The sequence below is a fragment of the Somniosus microcephalus genome, chromosome 3, assembly GCF_052327205.1.
Source record: "Somniosus microcephalus isolate GS21.2 chromosome 3, FLI_Smic_1.0, whole genome shotgun sequence".
NCBI lineage: Eukaryota > Metazoa > Chordata > Chondrichthyes > Squaliformes > Somniosidae > Somniosus > Somniosus microcephalus.
This window is the reverse complement of record NC_140989.1, coordinates 347,242,074-347,269,833: the sequence shown is the minus strand read 5'-3', so window position 1 is coordinate 347,269,833 and position 27,760 is coordinate 347,242,074. Positions and strand designations below refer to the sequence as shown.

The 27,760-nt window shown below is 49.2% G+C and overlaps 1 pseudogene; it reads right to left on the bottom strand.

Moving 5' to 3' along the window:
- Nucleotides 1–964: 964 nt before the first annotated feature.
- Nucleotides 965–27,760, bottom strand: part of LOC147122320 (retinol dehydrogenase 8-like) — a 67,094-nt pseudogene continuing 40,298 nt past the window's right edge.

The following is a 27,760-nucleotide window of genomic DNA, read 5'->3' as shown; positions in this document are numbered from 1 at the left end:
AAGGATCAAAAATGGGGTCCGAGATGCTTTCGCACACTTCCGATGAGAAATTATATTATATTATAATATTCAAGAAATTTATCATATAAAACTCAGCTAAGAAATAACAGTAACATCTTTAATTTTTAACAACAGGTGACTACTATAGGGTGACCATATTTTCTAAACTGAATCGTGGACACACAGGGTGGGAGAACATTCAAGTAGCCAGGACGCATTTCAAGAAAACCAGCATGAGGACTTTATTGCTTCTGCTAGTGGAATATGCGTAGAGACACCACCATTTTCACTTTACACCGAATCTCGAATCTTGCATATGCACCATCTATATTCATACCCGAATACCCTAAATTTAATTTCTCAATTTTAAATCTGTTCCAAAGAGACTGAGATTTTCCATATAAGGTGTGAAGCACCCTGTCTCAGAAGGTTTCAGAAACCTCTTCCCGGTGGGAGAATTTAGAGATTGCCTAGTAAAAAAACATGATGCACCATATTAATCTGAGGTAGAGTAAATCCACTCGCCCACCAGCTCTCACTGCGCCCTCAGCTTCTCTCGCACATTTTAAAGGTTCCGCCTTCCGGCCAGTCACTATTGGCCGAAACACGGGGTCAGGTGACTCAATCCCCCACAGTGCAGTGCATCCCGAGCTATCGATGGGGCCTTTTCTCCGCCGCGCTGCATTGTGGGAAGGCGGGGCTGTCATTGTCGCCACTGTTCAACCGGCTCCTGGAATCCATTCCTGAGCTCAAACCGGGCGGGAACGGGCTGAGAATCTCTGTTTCTGTACATTCGCGTTTAAAAAACAAAGACTCTATGCAGGGACAAGTATTCTGAACCGGGGTCTCTTCCGGGTTCTTTGTTTGCCCGGGACACGGTGCCTAATCCGGGGACTGTCCCCGGAATACAGGGACGTATGGTCAGCCTAGACTACTCGCTATTCCATAGTTAGGGTAAATAAGACTAGTCCTTACTGCCTGGTTTTCCTAGATTAAAACTCTTTGTGCTTCTCTACCTCAGCAATTTAATAAAATTGAGGCTAGCATGGAAGACTTTGTCATGATGGAAGTCCACTTTGTAGAAGGTGTCAATGGGAAGATCTCCATTTGGATCTGCATACTTCAGAGTTGTCATGGGGGTATAAAGGGTATTTGTCCGATGACAGAATGGCGGGTTGTCTTAGAGAATGATCTTCATTGTGTGCTGTTCAATAAAAGAAAAGAGAAAAGAGAAAACTACAGTCACAAAATTAGTTAGAAATTGTAAGAATGAACTTTAACTAGGGTTTTCCCCCACGCTATTGCGCTCCACCTGTGCTCTTCCAGCCTCCCTGTAGTGGCCTCGATTTTTACTCCCGGGCGGGAATGCACCAAAGCGAGTCATGTGCCCCTCCAGGAGTGGCAGCAGGCAGGCTCGGCTGATTTTAACGGTGGGCGAGAAGGAGCTGCCCATCTGTTAAAATCGTGCCGGTGGGAGGCAGCCATCGGGGACCAGAGGGAACTGTGGTCTCCGACACTAAGGTAAGTGGAGAGGTGGTGGAAATCCCGGTGGGGGGGGGGGGAAGTGCGGGCGCAGGGGGGGCCCAAGAGCAGGGGAGGCTCGAGATTTACTTGTGGGCCCCGGTGGTGAAATCCTGCTCTTCCAGGCCAATAAGGAAACTTAAGATCAGGGCGGATATGGATTGGGTAAATCCCTCGCTCAATTTTAACTGCCCCCTGCCTGCTTTCCGCCAGGCAAGGTGAGGGGGGGGGGGGGGCAGTTAAAATCAAGGCCAAATAATTCAATTAGTGTTCCGAAACCTTGCAGGAATGCTTGGGGTTAAACTACTATTGCTTTCGATTATTACTGGGAACACCCCGGCCTAGAAATTCACTGGCCTTAGCGCCGCTTTTGAGGCGCTAGAGGGCCTAGCGCCGAAGTTATGGCCAGTTTAGAAATTGACAGGGGCCCTAAATCGGCGTTAGGCCGGTAGCGCTGCGCCGGCACCGATGACGTCATCGGTGTGCGCAGCGTCCCGGTTGCCATGGTAACCCGCCCGAACTCGGAAATTGAGTTGCGGCCGCCTCGCCCGTGGCAGCCGCAAGCAACGTTCTGGCAGAGGTGCCTTACAGAACTTTGCGCCGGCGCATTAAAGGCCCCGCGGCGGCCGGCCGCTTTCCCGCCGGCCGCCTGGCCGCAGCTCCCTCCCCGGACTTCCCCCCCCCCCCCCGGAACAGAAGCAAGCCCAGCACTTGTCCGAGGTGCCGGGCTCATTTTTAAAAAGATTATCGCGGGCCGCGGCCGGGTGCAGGCAGCTCCTCCTGAACGGAAGGAGGAGGCCTGCACTTCCTGAGCCTGCCGCACCGCAGCGGGCGCCGCAGCGCTGGAATAGCGCCGCAATGCGGCGCGTGGCGCCAGTTTTGAGGCGCTAAAACCCTTCAGTAGCGCCGGCAGCCGTTTGGGCGCGGCGCTACTGAATTTTTGGCGCGCGCAAAGGGACTTAGCGCCGGCGCTAACTTCCGGTGCTAAAGCCTTGGCGCAGCGCAAACTCAATTTCTAGGCCCCCATCTCCAAGTTTCCCTCCAAGTCACACACCATGCTGACTTGGACGTATATCGCCGTTTCTTCATCGTCGCTGGGTCAAAATCCTGGAACTCCCTCCCTAACAGCACTGTGGGAGTACCTTCACCACACGAACTGCAACGGTTCAAGAAGGCAGCTCACCTCCACCTTCTCAAGGGCAACTAGGGATGGGCAATAAATGCTGGCCTTGGCCCGTGAATGAATACATTTAAAAAATGACACACGCTAACGTTTTGTCAAAATCAAGGACACAAGAGTTAAGCTTCAGTTTAAAATAAGATACGAAAACAATGAACCCATTCCTTCCAGGCACAGTTCCATCTTTATGATTTCACTTTTTATTGATCTGCAGTGTAAGCCTCACTAAGGTGTTTGTTTAATGATAGTACTTCAGCCACTTCATCTGCACTTTGTCCCAGGCTTGAGAATATTTCCTTATAGTTGCGCAGGTAAATGTTTGTGAACATATTGCTCATTTCCTGGTCTGTTGCAGACAAATCTATTTTCACTCCTTCTTCATAAACCTTCTTTTCAAATTCAGTGACCACTGGGCCAGGTTCAATCAGAGTAAGGCTGTCAGATAAAAAGGAGAGGTTATTGACGAATGCCTTCTTATTGGTTATGTAATTAATTTTTGGGCTGCCAGATGGTGCCTTCATTTTTTTCCTTTAATCATTTTACCTTTGTTACCTTTTAGCATTCTAGCTCAATCAGCGTGCTCTTTGAAATCAAATTCTAAATAAAGTTCTTGATAATCTGTTATGTTCTAAGTGGAACAGTAACATAACATTTTTAAGGTTAAAAAGGCACTTGTTTTGAAAATGGTGCAAAAATGAGTTTCCTGTAAAACACTGTGTGGTGCTGCAAATGGTTTTACCGCCACACCCTCAACAGGAAAAATATGGCAGAATAATTTCAATCTGTTTAGCCCGATAATGCCTGTTTAAAGTCAGTTGGTATCACTCTCCCCTCTCAGTAAGAAGGTTGTGGGCTCAAGCCCCACCATGGACTAGAGCACATAATCTAGGCTGACATTTCAGTGCAGTACTGAGGTAGTGCGGCATTGTCAGAGATGCCGTCTATCAAATGAGATGTTAGACCAAGGCCCCCATCTGGCTGCCCAAATGGGCATAAGACAAAGAAAAGCAAGGGAGTTGTGCTAGCCAACATTGCTCCTTCAACGAGAACCACCAAAACCAGATTATCCTGAATTTCCTGTTTGCAGAATGTTGCTGTGTGCAAACTGGATGCCTCATTTGTCTACATAACAACAATGACTGCATTTCAAAAACAACCTATTGACATCGATTTTCAGCTTGCTCCAGGGACGTAAATTTTGGCATTCCGGAACTGCGGCCCATTGTAGAATCTGCACGACTTTCAATTTGAAATCAATTTAAATTAAAATGGAGTGTTTTTTTTAATCTAATGGGCAGCCAATCTGTAATGCCAGTTTTGCACTTGGGTGGCAAGTTGAAAATTCATCCCACTGTTTGCAAAGCAATTTGGGATGTTTTGAGAATGTGATAAGGCACTAAATAAATGAAAGTTTTAAAAATAAATTAGTATGTCCTTCTGTAACTGCTGACAATCCAAAGCCCCACTGTGTTGTGAGTGCTGTGGATAAGCAACAATATTAAAGTCCAATTACCTGGGATTGATGGTAAACTATAACAGTTTTAAAAACGAAGGGGGAAAAATTTGGTTGCTTAGCGCCTCCCGTTAGCGTCTCCAAGGGGCGCTTGAGAAATTGACCAGACATTTTGCGGCGGCGGTAAACACTACCGCCACGATCTCCTGCGCCTGCAGATCGTGACGTCAGTCGAGCGTGCAATGCCCCGGCAGGGCCCAGGACCTGATATTGAGTCGCGCCCCCTGCCTTTCCACCTGCCACTAAGCAATAGGTAGAGGGGAACGTTTTGCAGTCGGGATGGGGCTGGGGGAGCGCTATTTAAAGGCGGCCGTTTCCTGCCTTTTTTTGTCGGCGACATTTTTGCACCATGCATTCTGAGAGGGAGAGAGACTTCTGGACAGATTTAATGCTGTGTGAAGGAGTTTTGGGTCCTAAGCAGCACTTTGCAGGTTCATTTTGATTTGACCTTCATTGCAGCGATTTAGAAGAGACTCTGGGGGCTGCACTGAATCGGGGCGTCGTCTTGCACCTGCAGAATCGGAGGCAGCAGAGACGCAGAGATAGAGTGGCAAACATGGCCAGAGGGAGGAGGGCTAACAGGCCTCTGCACAGGAGACCTTACCCTCCGAGGGTATTCAGGGAGCCATTCTCATACCTTCATTTGTCTGAGGAGCAGTGTTTGCGCAGGCTGCGCTTCAGCAAGGAGGTGGTCACTGAGCTCTGCCACCTGCTGCAACCAGATCTGCAGCCTCAACTGAGGACCAGGACCTCTCTGTCGGTGGCAGTGAAGGTGACAGTGGCTCTGAATTTTTATGCCAGTGGCTCCTTTCAAACTTCTACTGGGGACATCGCCAGTATCTCCCAGTTCGCTGTCCATTGTTGTATCCCCGAGGTGACAAATGCCCTGTATAAAAGGAGACGCCAGTACATCTCTTTCCCCATGACCCGGGCCAAACAGCATGAACGCACATGTGGCTTTGCTAGGATAGCGGGTTTCCCCATGGTGCAGGGCGCCATTGACTGCACGCATGTGGCATTGCAGGCACCGCATGAAAATGCAGAGGTATTCCGAAACCGCAAGGGCTACCACTCCTTAAATGTGCAGTTGGTCTGTGACCACAGACAGCTCATAGTCGCCGTCAATGCCCGCTATCCTGGCAGCAGCCACGATGCTTTCATCCTGCGCCAGACTGGAAAGCCAGACCTTTTCCAGGCACCGCATCACCCAAGTGGATGGCTCCTCGGGGACAAGGGTTACCCACTCTGCACATGGCTGATGACACCACTCTGTAACCCCAACACCCCTGCCGAGCTGCGGTATATTGAGAGCCATATCGCCACCAGGAACATAATTGAACAGACGATCAGTGTGTTGAAGCAACGGTTCCGCTGTCTGGACCACTCAGGAGGAGCCCTGCAGTACTCTCCTGAGCGAGTCTCCCTGTTCATAGTTGTGTGCTGTATTCTTCACAACCTGGCAATCCTGAGGACCCAGCCAATGCCACCAGGGATTGGTGCACCACCTGAGGAGGAGGAGGAGGAGGAAGAAGAAGAAGAGGAGGAGGATCAGCAGTAGCACCAACGTGGGAGGGAAGCCCACAATGTTGCCACTGCAAGGGCCGTCCGTGAACGGCTGATAACAAGCCGCTTCTAGGCCCCTACTCAGAAGATGGCTTCTGGCATGGAGAACATCATGTCAAGCAACCTGCACCCGCTATTGCCAGCCAAAGCTGGAATGATTGCAAAGGCCAAAAATGTAAATTTTGAATTCAACAACTTTTTTCTTTAACAAACTCTGTGTGTGTCATTTATTCAGGAGAAACAGTTAGAAACAAACACAACAAATCATGAACTAACAGAACTGGTTCTCACAAGAGGGAGATAAACGGCAAAACAGTAAACAAATGTAATCACACGAACCTCGACCTTTACTACAAACATTCCCACCATTTATTTAGGCCTCCTACAGTTTGCCCTTCGCACTTCCCCCCTTCCCACCCTATTCTCCTCCGTAATGGGGCCCCAGTGGCTGCAGCAAAGCTGGCGGAAGGCTGCTGAATGTCAGATCCAGAGACTACAGATGCCCTTGAAGGACGCCCTCGACCAGCTCTGGGCCTGGAGGCCCCGGATGCAGACTGCACCAACTCTGCATAGGCGGCAGCAGTCTGGGCTGGCTGTGTTGCAGGCGGTGGCAAGTGCAATGGGGAAGTGCCAGTGGTGGGAGCAGGAATGCTATCATCCTGAGAGAGGACAGCACCTTCCTGCTCGACCGACACACTGGCACTCCCACAGGGCAGTACCTCAGCATCCGGAGCAATCTGTTCGAGCACAGATTGCTGGCCTGCTGCGGCACCGTGGGAGCCCTGGGGCAATGTGGCTGACCCAGCGATGATGGCAGCAGTCAGTGCTTGCGTTGGCTCAATCTGAGACTGCATGAGAGCAGTCTGAGACTGGATGGCACCAGCCAATGACTGAATTGCAGCACTAAGCCGTTGCGTTGCGTCGGCCTATGCTGCAGCGGACTGCTCCATGCTCCTAGCCAGTCCATCCATGCTTTTGGGCACACTTGCCATTGCACCCATGAGCTCAGTGTGCATGTTCAAGGCCTGGCTATTCATGGCCGCGATGACGCGGTCCTCCTCTGAGTCCTGTGCAGCAGGACTCGCTTGCCTACTCGCCCTCCAGGGAGGTGGCCCCCGAGTTTCCCTACCCCCATGGCGTTGCTGCAGTCCACTGGGTCCCGGAGCTTCTCCCTCATCAGACCCTACCCCACTGCTCCCCTCCAGGGAAGGCGTGGTCCCAGTGTCGGAATGGGCTCCCTCGGGAGACGCAGGCGTTGAGGCTCCGGCTTCCTCTTCCTCATCGCCTGGGGCGTCACTCCCACTGGTAGGTTGAGGGACAGGCTGGTCAGCTGGTGGTTCACTATCTGAAAGCAGGGAGGTACAAGAGTGGCTTTAGCGTCAGGACAGGGGGGCAGTAAGGGAGCAAGGACTGCAGACATTTAGTAAGTTGGATTGAAAGTGTAAAAGGCTGGTGCTGTGAGGGGCAAGTGGAATGAGAGAGGAGAGAAAGCTGATGAACTTACCATTGCTGTCCCCAAGGGACACGGCACCTATGATCTGGCTGTCAACGATCCTGTGCACGCGCACCTCCAAATCGGTGAGGGTGTGTAGGTCAGCCGATCCTCCTCCCGTACATTGCTGCTGCTGCCTGTTATGAGAAAGCTTAGCCTGCAAGAAAAAGGACGGTGTCTGAGTGAATGTGCAGCCATGTGCTTGCCTGATGTGCCTCCCATAGTTGAATAGCCCTTAATATATGCAAGGTGTGGAATGTGCGTGTGTGTTTTATGAGATGGCCATAGGTATTGGATGAGTGTTGGGAATTTGGGATTTTTAAACTCTCTGGGCACAGAGTGAAGTTGAGATGGAGGGATGTAGAGGGATTGAAAAGCGACCACTCACCCTGACCACCTGAGCGAGGTCGATGAACTTCTTCCGACATTGGGTGTGGGTCTTCGGCACCAGGCTCCTCGAGGAGATGTGCTGAGCCACCTCCCTCCAGACTGTTCTGTATTCGCGGGGCAAAGGCCTCCTGCCACTCTGTGGGTAGAGCACTGCCCGTTGCCGCGCCACAGCGCCAACCAGAGCCACCAAGACCCGGTCGCTGAAGCGCTGAGCTCATTCCCTGGGCCTATCCATTGGTGGTTCCAGCACAATTGATTTACAGGTCCCTCCAAGCCGAGATTCAAGGCTCCAATGAGCAGGGTGTGGCTGGACAGCAACATCGACCCTCCCCTTTAAGAACTGGCCGGCGCCAGTCTATCTCTGTTCCATTGCTAACTGACATCACCTGAGTTTTGGCAGCGCTCTGAGGTAGCGCTTCGCTCCTCGGCGTTAGCGCCTTAAGACAGGTGTGTAGCGCCTGATTTAGCGCTCAAATCACCTCCGGGGCGATAGAGGCCAAGTTTGCAGTCGGAGGCGGTAATTTGCGCCGGGTGCTAAAGATTGCGCCCGGCCGATAATAGTGCCCCAAACGGGGCGATACCGAATTTCTCCCCCTAATAGTTCCTGGGCACTAAACTGAGAATACGTTATCAGAAAGTATTTAACTTGCACTGGTAAACAGCAATGCGCACTGGTGCTAATATGGCGTAACGTTACGTACTGTGGCACAGGGGAACGAAAGCCTGCTCTCACGATTCTGCATGTTCCAAATCTCTGAGCTTGAAGATGTCATCAGGGAACAGTGCGTAGCAGAGGCCGGGTGCTCACCGCCCAGGGGCAGGAGTCATCCCAGGCAACTTTCTTCCACCTGCTCACATCCAGCTCAAAAGCACCATGGACAGAGAAGACTGTCTTCGGTCCTTGCCACAAACTCCGTTCCCTAGACACCGACTCCATACCTCTCCCTGCGGATGAACCAGACTGTTCACAATCTTGGTGTTGTAGGAATGGCTACATTCCTAACTAAAGGACTGAGGTCGAGTCAGTCTATCAAACAAACGATGTTTAATACTAATCAACAGAGTTTAAAACGAAAACACAGGAGAACTACATTACAGGTCTGCACTCTTTGCTGGCTCCACGAGGACTGGCTAGGGTGGCTCCCCAGCCTGACGTCATGGCGTCATCACGTTTTCCCGCCGCTGGAGGATCACGTGATCAACGTGATGACGTCATCGCGTTTGGTCTCATTCTTAAAGGGACCGCGCTATGTACATGCAATGATATGAACACAGATACAGATTCATTCTGTAGCTAATAATTTGTTAAAGATAATTATGTACATTAGATCAGAGTCCCCCTGGTGGCTCCGCCACATGCGTCCCCCTAGAATTGTCTTTAACAGTAAAAGTCAATCGACTAGGAGGTCTGACAAGCCTGTCAGTGCGACTCCTGTATTCTTGGAGTGGATGTTGTTGAACAGCGGGCGGGCTGGCGGATGGAAGCCTTCGGTCTGGCATGGATATAGCGGGAGGTCGACCACATCGTGGTGGCTGTGCTGTCTCCACTGGCCGATCGATGTCCAGGTGTGCCGGTTTGAGATGGCCAATGGATATGTGGTCGGGTTTACCACTGATGTCTACAGAGAAACTCTTGTCGCCTGTCTCCAGTACGCGAAAAGGGCCTGTGTAAGGGGCCTTGAGCGGATCCCAATGGGCATCATGACGAATGAATACAAATTCAGCATTCTTTAGCTCCGCTGGTATGTGTGAAGATGGAAGTCCGTGATGGGAAGTTGGGATAGGCGCAAAAGCCCTGGCTGTTTCCCGGCAGCTGCTGAGTTGTTCGGCTGCGGACCACGGTTCAGTTGGAAGCGGCAGGAAATCTCCCGGTATGCGGAGTGGCTGGCCGTACACGAGCTCCACGGCGAACGATTGCAGGTCCTCTTTGGGTGCCGTGCGGAGACCCAACATGACCCACGGAAGCTTATCCACCCATCCGGCGCCTTGGAGGCTGGCCCTCAGCGATGCTTCTAACAATCTGTGGAAACGTTCGCACAAACCGTTTGCCTGCGGGTGATAGGCTGTGGTGCGGTGAAGCTTGGTGCCGAGACCCTGGGCCACAGCGTTCCAGAGCTCGGAAGAGAACTGTGGACCGCGGTCTGAAGAAATGTCCGCCGGAACGCCGAAACGTGCGACCCACGAGGAGAGGAATGCTCTGCGACATCAGCGGACGTAGTAGACACCAGAGGAACTGCCTCTGGCCATCTAGTAGTACGATCGACCATGGTGATGATGTGTGTGAACCCCTGCGACGGTGGAAGCGGCCCGACGAGGTCCACGTTGACATGGTCGAATCGACGTTCTGGTACTGCGAACGTGGCCAATGGGGCCTTAACGTGACGTTGCACCTTAGACGTTTGACAGACGATGCAGGTGTTAGCCCAGTCGCGGATATCCTTACACATTCCTCTCCGGACGAACTTAGCCAACATTAATTTTTGAGATGCCTTCACGCCAGGATGCGAAAGCCCATGTATGGCGTCGAAAACTTTGCGGCGCCAGGCGACTGGAATGATTGGGCGGGGATCTCCCATGGAGACATCGCAGAGTAACGAGGTGCCTGCAGCGTGGAATTGCACATCGGTCGGTTGGAGGCTAGAAGTGTCGGTGCGATACGCCTGTGTTTCAGGGTCGGATGCCTGATCGGTAGCCATGAGGGCATAATCGATGCCCAGCTGGACCGCCCGTACGGTCGCGCGAGAAAGGCAATCAGCTACCAAGTTGTCCTTGCCAGCTACGTGTTGGACGTCTGTCGTGAATTCTGAAATGAAAGTTAGCTGTCGCTGCTGTCGAGCCGACCACGGTTCGGCGGTCTTGGCCATGGCGAAGGTCAGTGGTTTGTGATCTACAAACGCAGTGAAGGGACGTCCTTCTAACAAAAAACGGAAATGGCGGATAGCCAGGAACAGCGCCAGCAACTCCTGGTCGAAAGTGCTGTATTTGCGTTCGTTGCGCTGGAGTTGGCGGCTGAAAAATGTCAGTGGTTGCCACGTCCCGTTGACCCACTGTTCCTGCACAGCGCCTGTGGCATAGTCGGAAGCGTCGGTGGTAAGGGCGATGGTGGCACCTGGCAGAGGGTGCGCCAACATAGTTGCATTGGCTAGAGTGGTTTTTGTGTTGTTGAAAGCGTTGTCCATTTCGACCGTCCAGGCTATTGTATCCTTTCCGGCCTTGCCTTTGAGGGCCTCGTAGAGGGGCCAAATGAGTCGTGCTGCCTTGGGCACAAAGCGGTGGTAGAAATTCACCATGCCCAGGAATTCTTGAAGAGCCTTGGTGGACTGCGGCCTTGGGAATGCCGTAATTGCTTCGACCTTTGACTGCAGCGGAATTGCGCCCTCCGAAGTAATGCGGTGGCCCAAGAAGTCAATCTGTTGTAGGCCGAACTGACACTTGGCCGGGTTGATTATGAGGCCATGTTGGCTGAGGCGCCGAAAGAGGGTGCGGAGATGGCAGACGTGTTCCTCTTTGGTAGAGCTGGCTATCAGGATGTCGTCAAGGTAGACAAATAAAAAGGGAAGATCCCACAGGACCGAGTCCATTAGTCGTTGAAAAGCCTGTGCGGCGTTCTTGAGCCCAAATGGCATCCGTAGAAACTCGAACAGTCCAAAGGGAGTGATGACAGCCGTTTTCTGGACGTCCTGCGGGTGTACGGGAACTTGGTGGTAGCCACGGATGAGGTCGACCTTGGAGAAGATTGAGTTTCCCGCTAAATGGGCGGAGAAATCCTGTATATGCAGGATCGGGTACCGATCGGGAGTAGTGGCGTCATTAAGGTGTCGGTAGTCCCCGCATGGCCGCCATCCACTGCCGGGCTTCGGGACGATGTGGAGAGGCGAGGACCAGGGACTATTCGACCGGCGAATAATCCCCAGCTGTTCCATCGTGGCAAACTTTGCCTTCGCAGCTGCGAGCTTGCCGGGTTCCAGGCACCGAGCTCGCGCGTAAACCGGAGAGCCAGTCGTAGTAATGTAGTGTTCGACACCATGCTTAGTGGCTGAGGAGGAGAAAGTGTGCTTGGTCAGCTCCGGGAATTCACCTAATAGGCGAGTGAACTCGTCCGGCGAGGACAACGCGCAGGAGACAGTGTGTGACGTTGCGGAACTGCGGAAGCAAGGGATGGAGTGGAAGGTGGCCGCGTTGACCAATCGACGATTTCTTACATCCACCAAGAAGCTGTTGGCGCATAAGAAATCCGCGCCGAGGATGGCTTGCGAAACCTTGGCTGTAATAAATTCCCACTGAAACCGTTGCCCGCCGAAGCACACCTGGACCCGCCGTTTGCCAAAGGTACAAATGGCCCCGCCATTAGCTGTCTCGAGGGAGAGGCCGTGCCTCCCAGACTGAATATCGAGTGCTGAGGCAGGAAGGATGCTACACTGCGCCCCGGTGTCGCATAAAAAGCGCCGGCCTGAGAGGGAATCTGTAATGTAGAGGAGCTTCCCGGAATTTCCAATCGCCATCGCGGCCGTGGAACGTCCCTCAGATTCGGTCCTCCTTTTCTGGAGTTGCTGTTGGTGTTGATGTCGGGTTTTTTTTAGGCGCGAAACTGCAGGGAGGGCGGCAGCCTCTGGCTTTCGCGCCGAAACGGGCGTGGTAAAAGCACAAGCTGGGGGATGGAGGTGTCGGGGTGGCGTTTGCGGGGGAGGGGTGCCTCGTGGCGGCGCAGATTGCTGCGTGACCGCATAAATCGTATCTGCTTCTGCAGCAAGTGCTGCGCAATCTGTGGCTTCCGATCTGGCGAGGGCAGCCTGAACCTGCTCGGGTAGTTGACTCAGGAATAACTCCCGAAAGAGGAAACATTGTGGTTCTGAACCAAGGAGCGTGAGCATCTGGCTCATTAACTCAGATGGCTTGGAATCGCCAAGCCCGGACAAAGCGAGTAGCCGGCGGGCACGCTCCGCCTTCGTGAGCCCGAAGACCTGTATTAACTGCGCTTTAAGAGTATTATACTTGCTGTCAACCGGGGGGTTTTCGAGCAGGCTGATGATCCGTGAGGCCGTGGAGCTGTCGAGTGCGGAGACCACGTAAAGGTAACGGGTCTGATCCGCAACGATGTTTCGGAGATCGAATTGTGCTTCTGCTTGGACGAACCAGGAGGCCGCCTGTTGTTCCCAAAACTGTGGGAGCTTCAAAGCCACGGAGTTCGCTTCCATGTTTCGTCGCGCTTCGCTTCTTCTGCGAAAATTGTTCACGAAAATTCGGGGTCACCACTGTAGGAATGGCTACATTCCTAACTAAAGGACTGAGGTCGAGTCAGTCTATCAAACAAACGATGTTTAATACTAATCAACAGAGTTTAAAACGAAAACACAGGAGAACTACATTACAGGTCTGTACTCTTTGCTGGCTCCACGAGGACTGGCTAGGGCGGCTCCCCAGCCTGACGTCATCACGTCATCACGTTTTCCCGCTGCTGGAGGATCACGTGATCAACATGATGACGTCATCGCGTTTGGTCTCATTCTTAAAGGGACCGCGCTATGTACATGCAATGATATGAACACAGATACAGATTCATTCTGTAGCTAATAATTTGTTAAAGATAATTATGTACATTAGATCAGAGTCTCCCTGGTGGCTCCGCCACAGTGTCGTATTTTGACACTGAGACGAGCTTCCGACCACATATTCAGTCATCACTATAATGTATGTACCTTTAAGGGGGGAACTACTTTCGACAGCTCATGCATACTGTAGTACCGGCAGTGACCACACCTGTATATAACGCTGAGTAGTAATCTGTTGTTTCAGTTGCAGTTTGAACCACGTTGAGTAAACACCTGTTGTACCGTTCTCTGCAGTCCTTTTCTTATTATTACATGGACGTAACAGTGGCGACGAGCAAGTTCGAACCTAACTGCAACTCTGCATCACCTCCCAGGGATTCGCTCCTGGAGAACAGTGGAAGAAGGTCGAGTCCAGAAGCACGGGCGTCGACCACGGGCAACCGCCCAGTCATCCAGCGGAGATTTGAGCATCGCAGGGGAGGCTGTCAAAAGCCAGGCTTGGCTTTCCAGTCACGGTGGTCCAGCGAAACGGGCTGGCAACAGGTACTGCGCAGACCCTTCCCGGACAGCGACGGGCTAGAGCCCGACCGAGCGGCACAGAAAAAGGCCGAGCAGCGTCGACGGGGGAGAGAGAGAGGGCAGAGCGCACAGGACGCAGCCGGTGTTCAGGACCGAGCGGCGTCAATGGGGGAGAGAGGCGAGAGAGAGCAGAGCGCAGCCGGTGGTCAAGGGCCGAGCAGTGTCAACGGGGGAGAGAGGTGCGTAGGAAAACGCGAGGCGCTGCCATTGCCACGAGGACCGCAGAGAGCGGTGTTGGCAGCAGCGCAGGAGCAGCGCACGAAACCCACAGGGCATCGTCATTTACCACGAGGACCGCCGAGAGCGGCGTTGGCAGCAGCGCGGGAGATGCCATTTTAAGCTGCAGCGGGGAAGAAAGGAAAGCGCGGGAGATGCCATTTTAAGCCAGTCTAACCACACCCAAAAATGCCGAAGAGTGGCAGTATCACAGCGTTCGACAATGAAGTCGAAGATTGGACGACATATGTCGAACACATAGAAGTATACTGCAAGGCGAATGAAGTGCCAGATGACAAGAAAGCACTGGTATTGTTGAATTCAATGGGTGTAAAATCATATGGCTTACTACGAAACCTAGTAACCCCAGAGAAGCCAGTAGAAAAGGATTTTGAAAACATAGTGTCAATCCTACAGGACCACTTAAACCCCACACCGCTGCTGATAGCAGAAAGATTTAAGTTTCACAAAAGGAACCAGCATAAAGATGAAAGTAATGCTGAGTATTTAACGGAACTGCGCAAGCTATCGAAACACTGCCAGTTTGGAACGGGACTAGCAGATACTTTAAGGGACAAGTTTGTGTGTGGGCTTCAAAGTGAAGGGATGGCCAACACATGGCGACTCACTATTGCCAGCATTCTCATCCAGAAGAGAACAGCTGTCAGTATGCCAGGGGACCTTGATGTGTGGATCCCGAGTGGTAATTCCACCCAAGTTAAGGGAGAGAGTGCTCAATGAGCTTCACGAAGGTCATCTGGGAGGGGTGAAAATGAAAAGCCTTGCTAGGGCTTATGTGTGGTGGCCGGGGATCGATCAGCAAATCGAGGACCTGACAAAGAGCTGTTCAGGATGCCAGAAGGTCCAAAATGCACCACCACATGCCCCCCTACACCCATGGGAGTGGCCCTCATCTCCATGGCAACGGGTGCATATTGATTTTGCTGGTCCATTCATGGACTCAATGTTTTTAATAGCCGTGGATGCGCACTCGAAATGGCCTGAGGTCATCAAAATGTCCTCCACCACCACGGAGAAAACTATTGCAGTCCTACGGACCATTTTTGCCAGGAACGGCTTGCCAGAGCAGATTTGCTCTGATAACGGACCACAGTTTGTGTAGTGTCCGTGTGTAGATAAAGACACTGAAGACAGGAGTTGGTTCATAGGTATTTACTAAGCAAGTCTGGGGGGGGGGGGGGTTCCTAAAGGATATACACAATACACAGGCTTATATAGCCCAAGTGGCAATTACCAGCATTACACACACCTGGGGCTCTTAAAAGGCACATACACCACAATTCCTCCCCTTCTAGCTAACTAGTACATCATATTTTAAGTAATTATTAATTACATGTTATATGCAAAATAATATACATTGCTGTATTAATTAATTATAAGTTAGTCTCTCAGGAGGCTTCCTGACTCGGTCCGGATAACGCCTCGGGGGTGTAGTAGTTTCTGGTGGTGTAGTAGGTTCTTCTGGCAAGGCTGATTCGGCTTGAAGGCCAGTGTCGGGTTCATCGGGCTCCAGTATCACCGGATCAGAGGTAGATATGGGTATCTCTACTTCATCGTTAGATGTATAGAGTGGTGGTGTAGGTTGTCCCTTTTCAGATGACTTGATGATTTGGTCAGCATGACGCCTTATTATGCTGTCTCCGATGTCCACGGTATACATCAGTGGTCCTAATCGTGTGCAGATAGTTCCAGGCTGCCATTTCTCGGTACGGTAGTCCCGGGCCAAAACCGGTTGGCCTATCTGGAAGGCCCTAGTTGGCCTTTCATTCATGCCCTGAAACTGCCGGTTCTCCACGTCCCTTCGGATGTTGGGCTTGACCAAGTCCAGCCGGCATCTTAGGTTTCTATTGTAGAACATCATGGCGGGAGTTGGGTTAGTAACCATATGCGTTGCATTCCTATATGCAAATAAGAAGTTATCCACCTTGTGCTGAAGTTTTATGTCTTCATTACCCATGGCCTTGATGGCCTTCTTGAAGGTCTGGACAAACCTTTCAGCCAATCCATTGGTGGCGGGATGGTATGGGGCGGACGTGTAGTGCTTTACCCCATTGTTCTTTAAGAACTTTCTGAATTCTTCGGACACAAATTGCGGTCCATTATCAGAACATATCTGCTCCAGCAGCCCATTCCTGGCAAATATGGTCCTTAATACTGTGATGGTTTTTTCCGTGGTGGTGGAGGACATCTTTATTACCTCCGGCCACTTGGAGTGTGCATCAACTGCGATTAAGAACATCGAGTCCATAAATGGACCAGCAAAGTCGATGTGCACCCTTTGCCAGGGAGATGAGGGCCACTCCCATGGATGTAGAGGGGCCTGTGGCGGAGCATTTTGGACCTTCTGGCATCCTAGGCAGCTCTTGGTCATGTCTTCGATGTCTCCATCGATACCTGGCCACCATACAAACGCCCTAGCTAGGTTCTTCATTTTCACTCCACCCAGATGCCCCTCGTGAAGCTCCTTTAGCACTTTATCCTGGAGTTTGGGTGGAATCACCACTCTGGATCCACACATCAAGGTTCCTCGGCACACTGACAGCTGTTCTCTTCTTTGCGAGAATGCTGGCAACAGTGGTTCGCCATGTGCTGGCCATCCCTTCACTGTTAAATCGTAGACCCGTGAGAGAGTAGGGTCATTTCTTGTCTCCCTTTCAATGGCAGAATTTGTCACTGGTAGACATTCCACTATGGTAGAGTGGAATATCTCTACTGGGTCTACTGTAGGTGCCTCTTCTATCGTTGGCAACGGTAGGCGTGATAAACCGTCAGCATTCCCATGCTGTTTTGACCCTTTGTATTCAATGTTGTATTGGTGTGCCCCTAGAAAAAGGGACCACCTCTGTAGTCTTTGTGCCGTCATAATGGGGACACCTTTTTTAGGGTTGAATATGGAGATGAGGGGTTGATGGTCAGTCAGCAAGGTAAATTTTTGTCCGTGTAGGTAATGGTTGAATTTCTTCACTCCCCATACCAGGCTGAGTGCTTCCCTGTCTATCTGGGCATAGTTACGCTCAGCTGAGTTCAATGAGCGTGACACAAAAGCTATCGGCCGTTCCGAGCCATCAGGGAATCTATGGGACAATACCGCTCCTATGCCATAAGGGGATGCATCGCACGCCAGTCTGATTGGTAGTGATGGGTTGTAATGAGCCAAAATTTTCTCGGATGTGATTAAGTCTTTACATTTATGGAAGGCACGTTTACAGTCTTCGTTCCATTTCCAAATCACTCCTGTCTGTAGAAGATCATTAAGAGGGTGTAGAATAGTTGATAAGTTCGGTAAAAATTTATGATAGTAATTTATTAATCCCAGGAATGACCTTAATTGTGAAACATTTTCAGGTGCTGGGGCTTTTATAACTGCTTCAATTTTTTCAGGTGGCTTATGCAACCCTTCCTTATTAATTATGTGGCCACAATATGATATCTGATTTTGGAAAAATTCGCACTTGGGGCGATTTGCTCGTAGGCCCCGTTCTTTCAGCCTAGTGAGCACCTGCTCCAAATTGGCAAGGTGCTCGTTGTCGTTTTCTCCTGTTATAAGGATGTCGTCTAGGTAGCATTGAGTCCCCGGAATCCCTTGCAGGACTTGCTCCATAGCTCTTTGCCAGATAGCTGGAGCTGATGCTATTCCAAAAACCAGTCGATTGTACTGGTACAGGCCTTTGTGTGCGTTTATTGTGAGATACTTTTTAGAGGTCTCCTCAACCTCCATCTGTAGATATGCCTGTGCCAAGTCAATTTTTGTGAAACGTTTCCCTCCGGATAGTGAGGCGAAAATATCTTCTATCCTCGGAAGAGGATACTGTACCGTGTGAAGGACCGGGTTTACAGTCACCTTAAAGTCCCCACAGATGCGAATTTTTTTCTGTTCCTCAGAGTTATTTTTCAATGTTTTTTTCATGACTGGAACGATGGGTGTTGCCCATTCGCTCCAATCTATTTTGGATAATACGCCTGCCTTTTCCAAATTCTTCAGCTCTGCCTCGACTGCCGGACGTATTGCGTATGGCACGGGTCTTGCCTTAAAAAATTTTGGAATTGCTGTATCTTCCACTTTTATTGAGGCGGTGATGCCTTTCAAGGTTCCTAGTTTCTCTTGAAACACTTCTTTGGCGTTGGCCAAGATGTCTTTTAATCGTTCAGGTATGATGTCATCATTGTTTTTTTTTCCTTACTGGTCACCGTCAGTGCCTGAATGGAGTGCCAGTCTAAACGTATCTTCCTTATCCATTCACGTCCCAACAACGGTGGACCACCATCTTGTAGAATGTATAAATACAACTTTTGTATTTCTTTGCCGTTGTATACCACAGGCACCCTTATTTTTCCTTTGGGGTATATGTTTTTAAGATAATGGATGTGTCTTTTAGAGGTATATGCGAAAATAGCCTCTCATAATCTCGTCGATTTATTACGGTTAGAGCTGATCCTGTATCTAGCTCCATTTTAACTGGGGACCCTGCTATTGTGAGGGTAACCCAAATGGTTTGGTAATCCTCTTTGGCAAGTACATTATGTAATTTGAGACAGCTTGGTCTCTTGTTTCCGGAGTCGCTATCACTATTCTGGTCTTCGGAGCTATTGTCCGTCATCATTTGTACCTTCCTGTACTTTTCTTTATTGATTTTTTGTTTTCTGTCAGTGGATTTATTTTGTCCAGATTGGCATACCCGTGCAATGTGTCCAATCTTACCACATTGCCTGCATGCTTTGCCCTTGAACCAGCAGTCCCTCTGGTTAAGGGTGGATCTGCCCCAGCGATAACATCTTCCAAACTCCTGTGTCATTTTATGGGTGCCGAAGTCCTGTGTTTCTTGTTGTATCTCTGCAGCTCCTTTTGCTGCTGCTTCGTATGATACAGCCATACTGAAAGCTTTGTCCAATGTTAAATCTTTTTCAGAAAGCAGTCTTTTTTGTGTTCCTTCACTTAAGAGACCGCAAACAAATTTGTCTCGAAGATAATCCGATAGCCCTGCTCCGAATTGGCAGTACTTTGATAGCTTTCTTAATTCGTTTAGGTAATCAGCGTTACTTTCATTCTTGTGTTGATTTCTCTTGAAGAACTTGAATCGTTCCGCTATCAGCAGCGGTGTTGGGTTTAAATGCTCCTGCAGGGTATCAACAATTTCTTTAAAAGTCTTGTCCTTTGGTTTGGCTGGAGTGATTAAATTTCGTAACAGCCCGTATGTCTTCGCGCCCATTAAGTTCAGAAGTACTGAAGCTTTTTTTTCATCTGTTATTCCATTTGCAGTGCAATAAACCTCTACTCTTTCCACGTATGTGGTCCAATCTTCTATTTCGCCATCAAAAGCCTCAATATTACCAGATTTAGGCATTTCAGAAAAGATATGGTGCTTCCCGCGCTTTTTTTTTTTCTCTCTGTAGCAACGATATGGCGCTTCCCGCGCTTTCCCGCCGCTGCTACCGATAACAACGCTGTTTTACTGTGGTTTCCGTTTATTCACTGTTGGAGACTCGTTCCCGACGGAGGTCTAAACGCTGACCTGCTTGCCGCGCCGGCCGTCTCTCGAGTGCACCCTCCCAGTCCGTTATTGCTTGCCTCCGATTTCGCTGCCTGTCTCAGCTGTAGAGCCCGCCGCTGGAGCTCCAGCCTGACGCCCAGGAAGGATTAGCGCAGTACCTGTCACCAGCTTGGCCAGATGGTGAAACCACAGTTTCGCTTACTTCCTTGAGTCTTCTGGACGCTGGAGGAATCGATGTCCTTGAGGTGCTGCCGAATTGCAGGTAAGTCCGTTTCCACTTCGTCGCCACTGTAGTGTCCGTGTGTAGATAAAGACACTGAAGACAGGAGTTGGTTCATAGGTATTTACTAAGCAAGTCTGGGGGGGGGTTTTAAAGGATATACACAATACACAGGCTTATATAGCCCAAGTGGCAATTACCAGCATTACGCACACCTGGGGCTCTTAAAGGCACATACACCATAATTGCTCTTAAAGGCACATACACCACAGTTTGTGTCCGAAGAGTTTCGAAGATTTATGAAAAGGAATGGGGTAAGGCATTACACATCCGCCCCGTATCATCCAGCCACAAATGGATTGGCTGAGAGGTTCGTACAAACCTTTAAAAAAGCAGTAAAGGCCATGTGCGATGACGACATTCCACTGCAGCATAAGGTGGACAATTTCCTGTTAGCCTACAGAAATGCGACACATGCAGTCACCAACCAGGCCCCAGCCATGATGTTCTTTAACCGAAGGTTGAGATCTCGTCTGGATTTGCTCAGACCAAATGTACGAAGAGATGTTGAGAGTAAGCAATTCCAGCAGATCAATGAGAAGCCGACAAGGAGCTTCAATGTAGGGCAACCAGTCTTGGCCCGCGACTACCGAACAGAGAAATGGCAACCAGGAACGATATGCACACGGCAGGGGCCACTAATGTACACAGTGGACGTTGGGGAGAGCGTCGTGAGACGCCATGCTGACCAGATCCTAGTGTCACAGGAACGAGTCAACCCCATGCCTCGCCCATATGTACCTGGTGATGAACCTGACGTACAGGTAGCATCTACCCCAGAAACAGTAGCATCGGAAGCTGATGAACCAACCGACGACAGGGGGCCAGAATCACCTCCGCACCAAGAGCAAGACACTCGGGAAAGGCGCTATCCAGGAAGGATCAGGAAGCCTCCCCAAAGACTGAATTTATAAATAGACTATTTTCAGCTAATGTTGCATGTTAAAAGTGTTAATTGTAATTAGTTTGATATTTAATTGTTAAATGAGTGTTATGGTACTGTTAATCTAAAAGGGGAGGAATTGTAATGTATGTACCTTTAAGGGGGGAACTACTTTCTGCAGCTCATGTATACTGTAGTACCGGCAGTGACCACACCTGTATATAACGCTGAGTAGTAAACTGTTGTTTCAGTTGCAGTTTGAACCACATTGAGTAAACACCTGTTGTACCGTTCTCTGCAGTCCTTTTCTTATTATTACATGGACGTAACAGTCACCAAGACCGCCTATTTCCACCTCTGTAACGTTGCCTGACTCTGCCCTGCCTCAGCTCCTCTGCTGCTGAAACCCTCACCCATTCCTTTGTTACCTCCAGACTTGACTATTCCAATGCTCTCCTGGCCGACCTCCCATCTTCCACCCCCCATAAACCTGGGCTCATCCAAAACTCTGCTGCCCGTATCCTAACTCGCACTAAGTCCTGTTCACCCATCACCCCTGTGCTCGCTGACCTAGATTGGCTCCCGGTCCAGCAACGCCTTAATTTTAAAATTCTCATCCTTGTTTTCATATCCCTCCATGGACTCACCACCAACGTTCCCTCTAAGCTGAACAGCCGCGCAGCCCGGGACTGGCTTTTCCAACGTTAAATTTCACGCATGCGTGAAACTGCTACGCACCCAAAAAAAATGAGGGGGTACATTGCTCACCACTCCCCATCTCCAGATCCTCCTGCAGCCCTACAACCCTCCGAGATCTCTGTGCTCCTCCAATTCTGGCCTCTTGCGCATCCCTGATTTTAACCGCTCTACCATTGGTGGCCGTGCCTTCAGCTGCCTTGACCCTAAGCTCTTGAATTCCCTCCCTAAACCTCTCCACCTCTCTACCTCTCTTTCCTCCTTTAAGATGCTCCTTAAATCCTACCTCTTTGACCAACCTTTTTCTCATCGAATATCTCCTTATGTGGCTCGGTGTCACATTTTATTTGATAATCACTCCTGCGAAGAGCCTTGGGACATTTTCCTATGTTAAAGGTACTATATAAATGCAAGTTGTTGTTGTCGAGATTGATATTCTTTTGTTATGTAAAGGTATTGAGGGTTACAGAAGCAAGGCTGCTGAATGGAGTTAAGATACAGATCAGCCATGATCTCATTGAATGGCGGAACAGGCTCGAGGGGCTGAATGGCCTACTCCTGTTCCTATGCGATCACCCGCCTGAGAACTGATACATTGTGCAGGAGACAAATTCTCTGGGGACAAAAGCAAGCAGTTGTTTGTAAAGGTGCGGAGGTTGGTCATTCAATCAAATCGTCTGCTTACAGTCAAAACTCACACATGAACGGTGGCCACTTGGGCAGGTTCCTGGACATCTGTGGAACCGTACCTCAGCCAGGAGTCAACACGGTCAGATAAGGGGGAAAATTGGCTAGAAAGGATAAAACATTTCTTTAGACATGATGGCCTTGAATTTCCTCAGGGTTGTTAGTTTAGCATCAGGGGCTAGCTGCCCGTGGGGGCAGAGAATCAGGTAGGACCTGGAAATGGCTGGTCTCCACCCAGAAGAGGGTGTGCTCGAAGTTTGCGATGGGGTTAGGGGCAGGTGGAACTTTCATCTGCCCCACACATGGTCCCTGAAATTGGAGGAGGCGGGACCAGCAGTAGGATTTCCCCCACTCACCAATAACTTGCTCACAGATGCCCAGCTTGGGTTCCGCCAAGACCTCATTACAGCTTTGGTCCAAACATGGACAAAGGAGCTGAATTCCAGAGGTGATGTGAGAGTGACTGCCCTTGGCATCAAGGCACCGAGTGTAGCATGAAGGAGCCCTAGTAAAACTGAAGTCATTGGGAATCGGGGAGAAAATGCTCCACTGGCTGGAGTCATACCTAGCACAGAGGAAGATGGTTGTGGTGGTTGAAAGTCAATCATCACAGCCCAGGACATCGCTGCAGGAGTTCCTCAGGGCAGTGTCCTAGGCCCAACCATCTTCAGCTGCTTCATCAATGACCTTCCCTCCAACATAAGGTCATAAATGGGGATGTTCACTGATGACTGCACAGTGTTCAGTGCCATTCACAACTCCTCAGATAATGAAGCAGTCCATGCTCGCATGCAACAAGAGCTGGATGATGTTCAGGCTTGGGCTGATAAGTAGCAGGTAACATTCACGCCACAGAAGTGCCAGGCAATGACTATCTCCCCTTGACATTCAACGGTATTACCATCACCGAATCCCCCGCCATCAACATCTTGGGGGTCACCATTGACCAGAAACTTAACTGGACCAGCCACATAAATACTATGGCAACAAGAGCAGGTCAGAGGCTAGGTATTCTGCGGCGAGTGTCTCACCTCCTGACTCCCCAAAGCCTTTCCACTATCTATAAGGCACAATTCAGGAGTGTGATGGAATACTCTCCACTTGCCTGGATGAGTGCAGCTCCAACAACAATCAAGAAGCTCGACTCTATCCAGGACAAAGCAACCCATTTGATTGGCACCCCATCCACCACCTTAAACATTCACTCCCTCCACCACCAGCGTACCGTGGCTGCAGTGTGTACCATCTACAAGATGCACTGCAGCAACTCGCCAAGGCTTCTTCGGCAGCACCTCCCAAACCCGCGAACTCTTCCACCTAGAAGGACAAGGGCAGCAGGCGCATGGGAACACCACCACCTCCAAGTTCCCCTCCAAGTCACACACCATCCTGACTTAGAAGTATATTGCCGATCCTTCATCGTCGCTGGGTCAAAATCCTGGAACTCCCTCCCTAACAGCACTGTGGGAGTACCTTCACCACACAGACTGCAGCAGTTCAAGAAGGCGGCTCCAAACCACCTGCTCAAGGGCAATTAAGGATGGGCAATAAATGCTGGCCTTGCCAGCGACGCCCACATCCCACATACGAATAAAAAAAAACTCCCTTAGCTCCAACCTCCAAATTTCTGCCCAGCAATTTGGACTTGGGGAAGAAGTCAGTGTACAAGTCACAGTAGGGGCAGAAGTGGGCCCACCAGGGTCTTCAGGCCAGTGCCCTTACCTAGATGGCCCTGAAAGGCTATCAGGCAGTGTTCCAGATGGGACATCCCATAGAGGAGGCTGATCATCTGCAGCATGTGCTCTCTTGGAGGCGTTCTGTCAGTGGCCCTCACAAATAGCCATTCGGCACAACAAGCCCGTTCCCCAACTCCCGCCCCCCTCCTCTAGCAAGCACCCAAGATGTGCCTACATTGGCGTGTGTGCCCATCAAAGATAGGGGTGTTCCAGTGGGGTCAGGAGCTGATGTCAGTGATGCCCACTCCACTCTCCCTCTTAGGCAGCTTTTTTTTCTTCTTAGGCAGTCCCTCGCAACTGCACTTGCGCTGGCAAAGTGGGGTTGCGGATTTTCAAGGTTGATATGTTTATACAATTGACAGATAAAATGGATGGATTGCACAATAATCATTGTGAGAGTCATAGAGTCATACGACACAGAAGGAGGCCATTCAGCCCATTGAGTCCATGCCAGCTCTCTGTAGAGCAATCCAGTCAGCCCCATTCCCCCGCTCTATCCCCGTAGCCCTGCAAGTTTATTTCCCCCATGTGCCTATCCAGTCTCCCCTTGAAAATATTGAGTGTCTCCGCTTCCACCACTTCCCTCGGCAGCGAATTCCAGGTCCTCCCCACTCGCTGCATAAAAAAGGTTTTCCTCGTATCTCTTGCCCAAAACCTTAAATCTGTGTCCCCTACTCCTTGTACCATCAACTAGTGGGAACAGCCTTTCCCCGTCTAGCCTATCCAAACCCATCATAATCTTGTACACCTCTGTCAAATCACCCCTCAACCTCCTTTGCTAATGAAAACAAATCCAGCTTCTCCAACCTGTCCTTGTAGCTAAGATCCCCCATCCCCAAAACCATTTTGGTAAATCTCCTCTGCACCCTCTCAAGGGCCTTCACATCCTTCCTAATGTATGGTGACCAGAACTGGACGCAATACTCCAGTTGTGGCCTAACCAGTACTTTATAAAGGTTCAGCATAACTTTCTACTTTTGTACTCAATACCTCTATTTATGAAGCCCAAGATCCCATATGCTTTGCTAACCACTCTCTCAATATGTCCTGCCACCTTCAGGGACCTATGCACGTTAACTCCCAGGTCCCTCTGTCCCTGCACACTCTTTAAAACTGTGCCATATTGCCTCTCCCTGTTCCATCTGCCAAAATGCATCATCTCACACTTCTCTGTATTAAATTCCATCTGCCACTAGTCTGCCCATTCTGCTAGCCTTTCTATGTCCTGTTGCAGTCGATTGGTATCATCCTCACTGCTTGCCAAGTTTGGTGTCATTGGCATATTTAGAAATTCTACTCTGTATTCCAATATCCAGGTTATTTATACATATCAAAAAAGCAGTGGCCCCAGCACTGACCCTTGGGGAACACCACTGTCTACCATCCTCCAGTCTGAAAAACAGCCATTTATCACAACTCACTGTTTTCTATCCTTAAGCCAATTCCTTATCCAAGCTGCCACTGACCCACCTATTCCATGAGCCTCAATTTTGTTAACCAGCCTTCTATGTGGTACTTTGTCAAACGCCTTTCAATAATCCATGTAGACAACATCCATTGCATTCCCTTCATCAATCCTCTGTGTTACTTCATCAAAAAATTCAATTAGATTAGTCAAACATGATCTACCTTTTACAAATCCGTGTTGGCTCTCCTTAATTAGCTTAAACCTCTCCAAGTGCCCATTAATTCTTTCCTTGATTATTGTTTCTAAAACTTTACCCACCACTGATGTTAAACTGACCGGCCTGTAGTTACTAGGATTGTCCTTATACCCTTTCTTGAACAATGGTGTCACATTTGCCACTTTCCAATCCTCAGGCAGCTCCCCCGCATCTAGGGAAGATTGGAAAATTATGGCAAGCCCTTCCGCTATCTCCTCCCCCAATTCCCTTAGCAACCTGGGATGCAAGCCATCTGGACCAGACAACTTATCTACTCTAAGCATACCCAGCCTTTCTAGTACATCCTGTCTATCAATTTTCACCCCTTCCATTGCTTCTACCTTTTCCACTTCTTCCAATATTTTGTCAGCATCCACCTCCTTAGTAAACACCGATACAAAGTACTCATTGAGCAATTCTAGCCTTGCCCTGCGCCTCTAAGCATATATCACCTTCTTTGTCCCTAATAGGCCCCACCCTGCCTCTTACTACCTGCTTATTGTTTACATGCCGGTAGAAGATTTTTGGGTTCTTTTTTATGTTAACCGCCATTCTACTCTCATATTCTCTCTTTGCCAATCTTATTTTCATCTTCACTTCCCCTCCCAACTTATTGTATTTGGTCTGGTTCTCCCTTGAAGAATTCACCTGACATGCATCATACACCCTCTTTTTTTGTTTCATCATCTTCTCTATCTTCCTCGTCATCTAAGGAGCCCTTGCTTTGGTTCCCTTACCCTTCCCTCTTGTTGGAATGTACCTAGCCTGTACTTAGGACATCTCCTCCTTAAAGATCACCCATTGTTCCATTACAGTTTTTCCTGTCAGTCTTTGGTTCCATTTTACCCTGGCTAGATCCTTTTGCATCCCATTAAATTTAGCCCTATTCCAGTTTAGAAGTCCACTCTAGATTGTCCCTTGCTCCTCTCCATTGCTAATCTAAATCTTATGATACAATGATCACTCGTATCCAAGTGTTCTCCCACAGACACTTGGTCGACCTGGCCCACCTCATTTCCCAGCACCAGATCCAGCAATGCCTCCTTCCTAGTTGGGCCAAAAACATATTAGTCAAGGAAATTCTCCTGAACACATTTCAGAAATTCCTCCCCCTCCTTTCCCTTTACCCTAGCATTATCCCAATCGATATTTGGGTAATTAAAGTCCCCCAATATCACAACTCTATAGCTCTTGCATATCTCTGCGATTTCCATGCAGATTTGCTCCTCCACCTCCCTCTCACTATTTGGAGGCCTATAGAATACCCCCAATAGCGTGATCATACCTTTTTTGCTCCTCAACTCGAACCAAATGGATTCTGTCCTTGTCCCCTCAAGAACATCCTACCTTTCCAACACTACAATGTCTTCCTTAATCAGCACTGCCACCCCACCTCCCTTTTTTCCTTCCCTATCTTTCCTGAACACCATTAAAGTAATGTTCATGATAGACACTCTAAAGTACAAGTTTTTACCATATTAATCACTGAGTATTATATATCATCATAGTGTATATATTCATAGAGTCAGAGTCACTCTATGACTCTATGAATATATTCACTACCTGATATAATGCAATAACTTGGATACATTCCAACGTGGATCATTTAAATCAGTTTTAGATAAACAAAAATGTAACAAGAACTGTACAAGAATCAACTCAATAGATGTCTCTTTCCAAAGTGAGCAAAATTGTTACCTACAGTATTTCAATTTGAATTTTATTGCCTGAATAGCTAAACTTTCACAAAATCCTTCCACCGCAAATGTCGATGCAGCGTAGATGTCATTGAATAATATACCCGAAAATGAAAGGAATAACCAAACAATTGGAATTTCCTGTGAAAAATAGCATCTGATGATGCAAAAAAGAGAAATTGATTCACAGATTATATCAAATCAAACGTGAACATTACAAGAATGTTAATCATCTGAGCTTCTAAATGACCATATAATAAGAAGATTCTTAGTGTAAATCATACCCTGAATGCCCATCACACTACTAATCACCACAATATGGCCCTTTTTCCTCCTCTTCATATCTGGAAGGACTTCTTTAAGGAGTCTAACAAGTCCAAAGAAGTTGGGATCCATGACAGTCTTCATCTCCTCCAAGGTTTGGCATTCAATGGGTCCAATCATCCCCATTCCAGCATTGCTAACTGGAACAGATAATGCACACAAATTTGCACAAGTACACAGCTTCTCATCATTTTTCATTTTTAACTTTGCAAAACTCATAAGTTTATAAAGTTGTGTAGACTATCTATACATTAATATATTTACAAAGCCCAAATCTCCT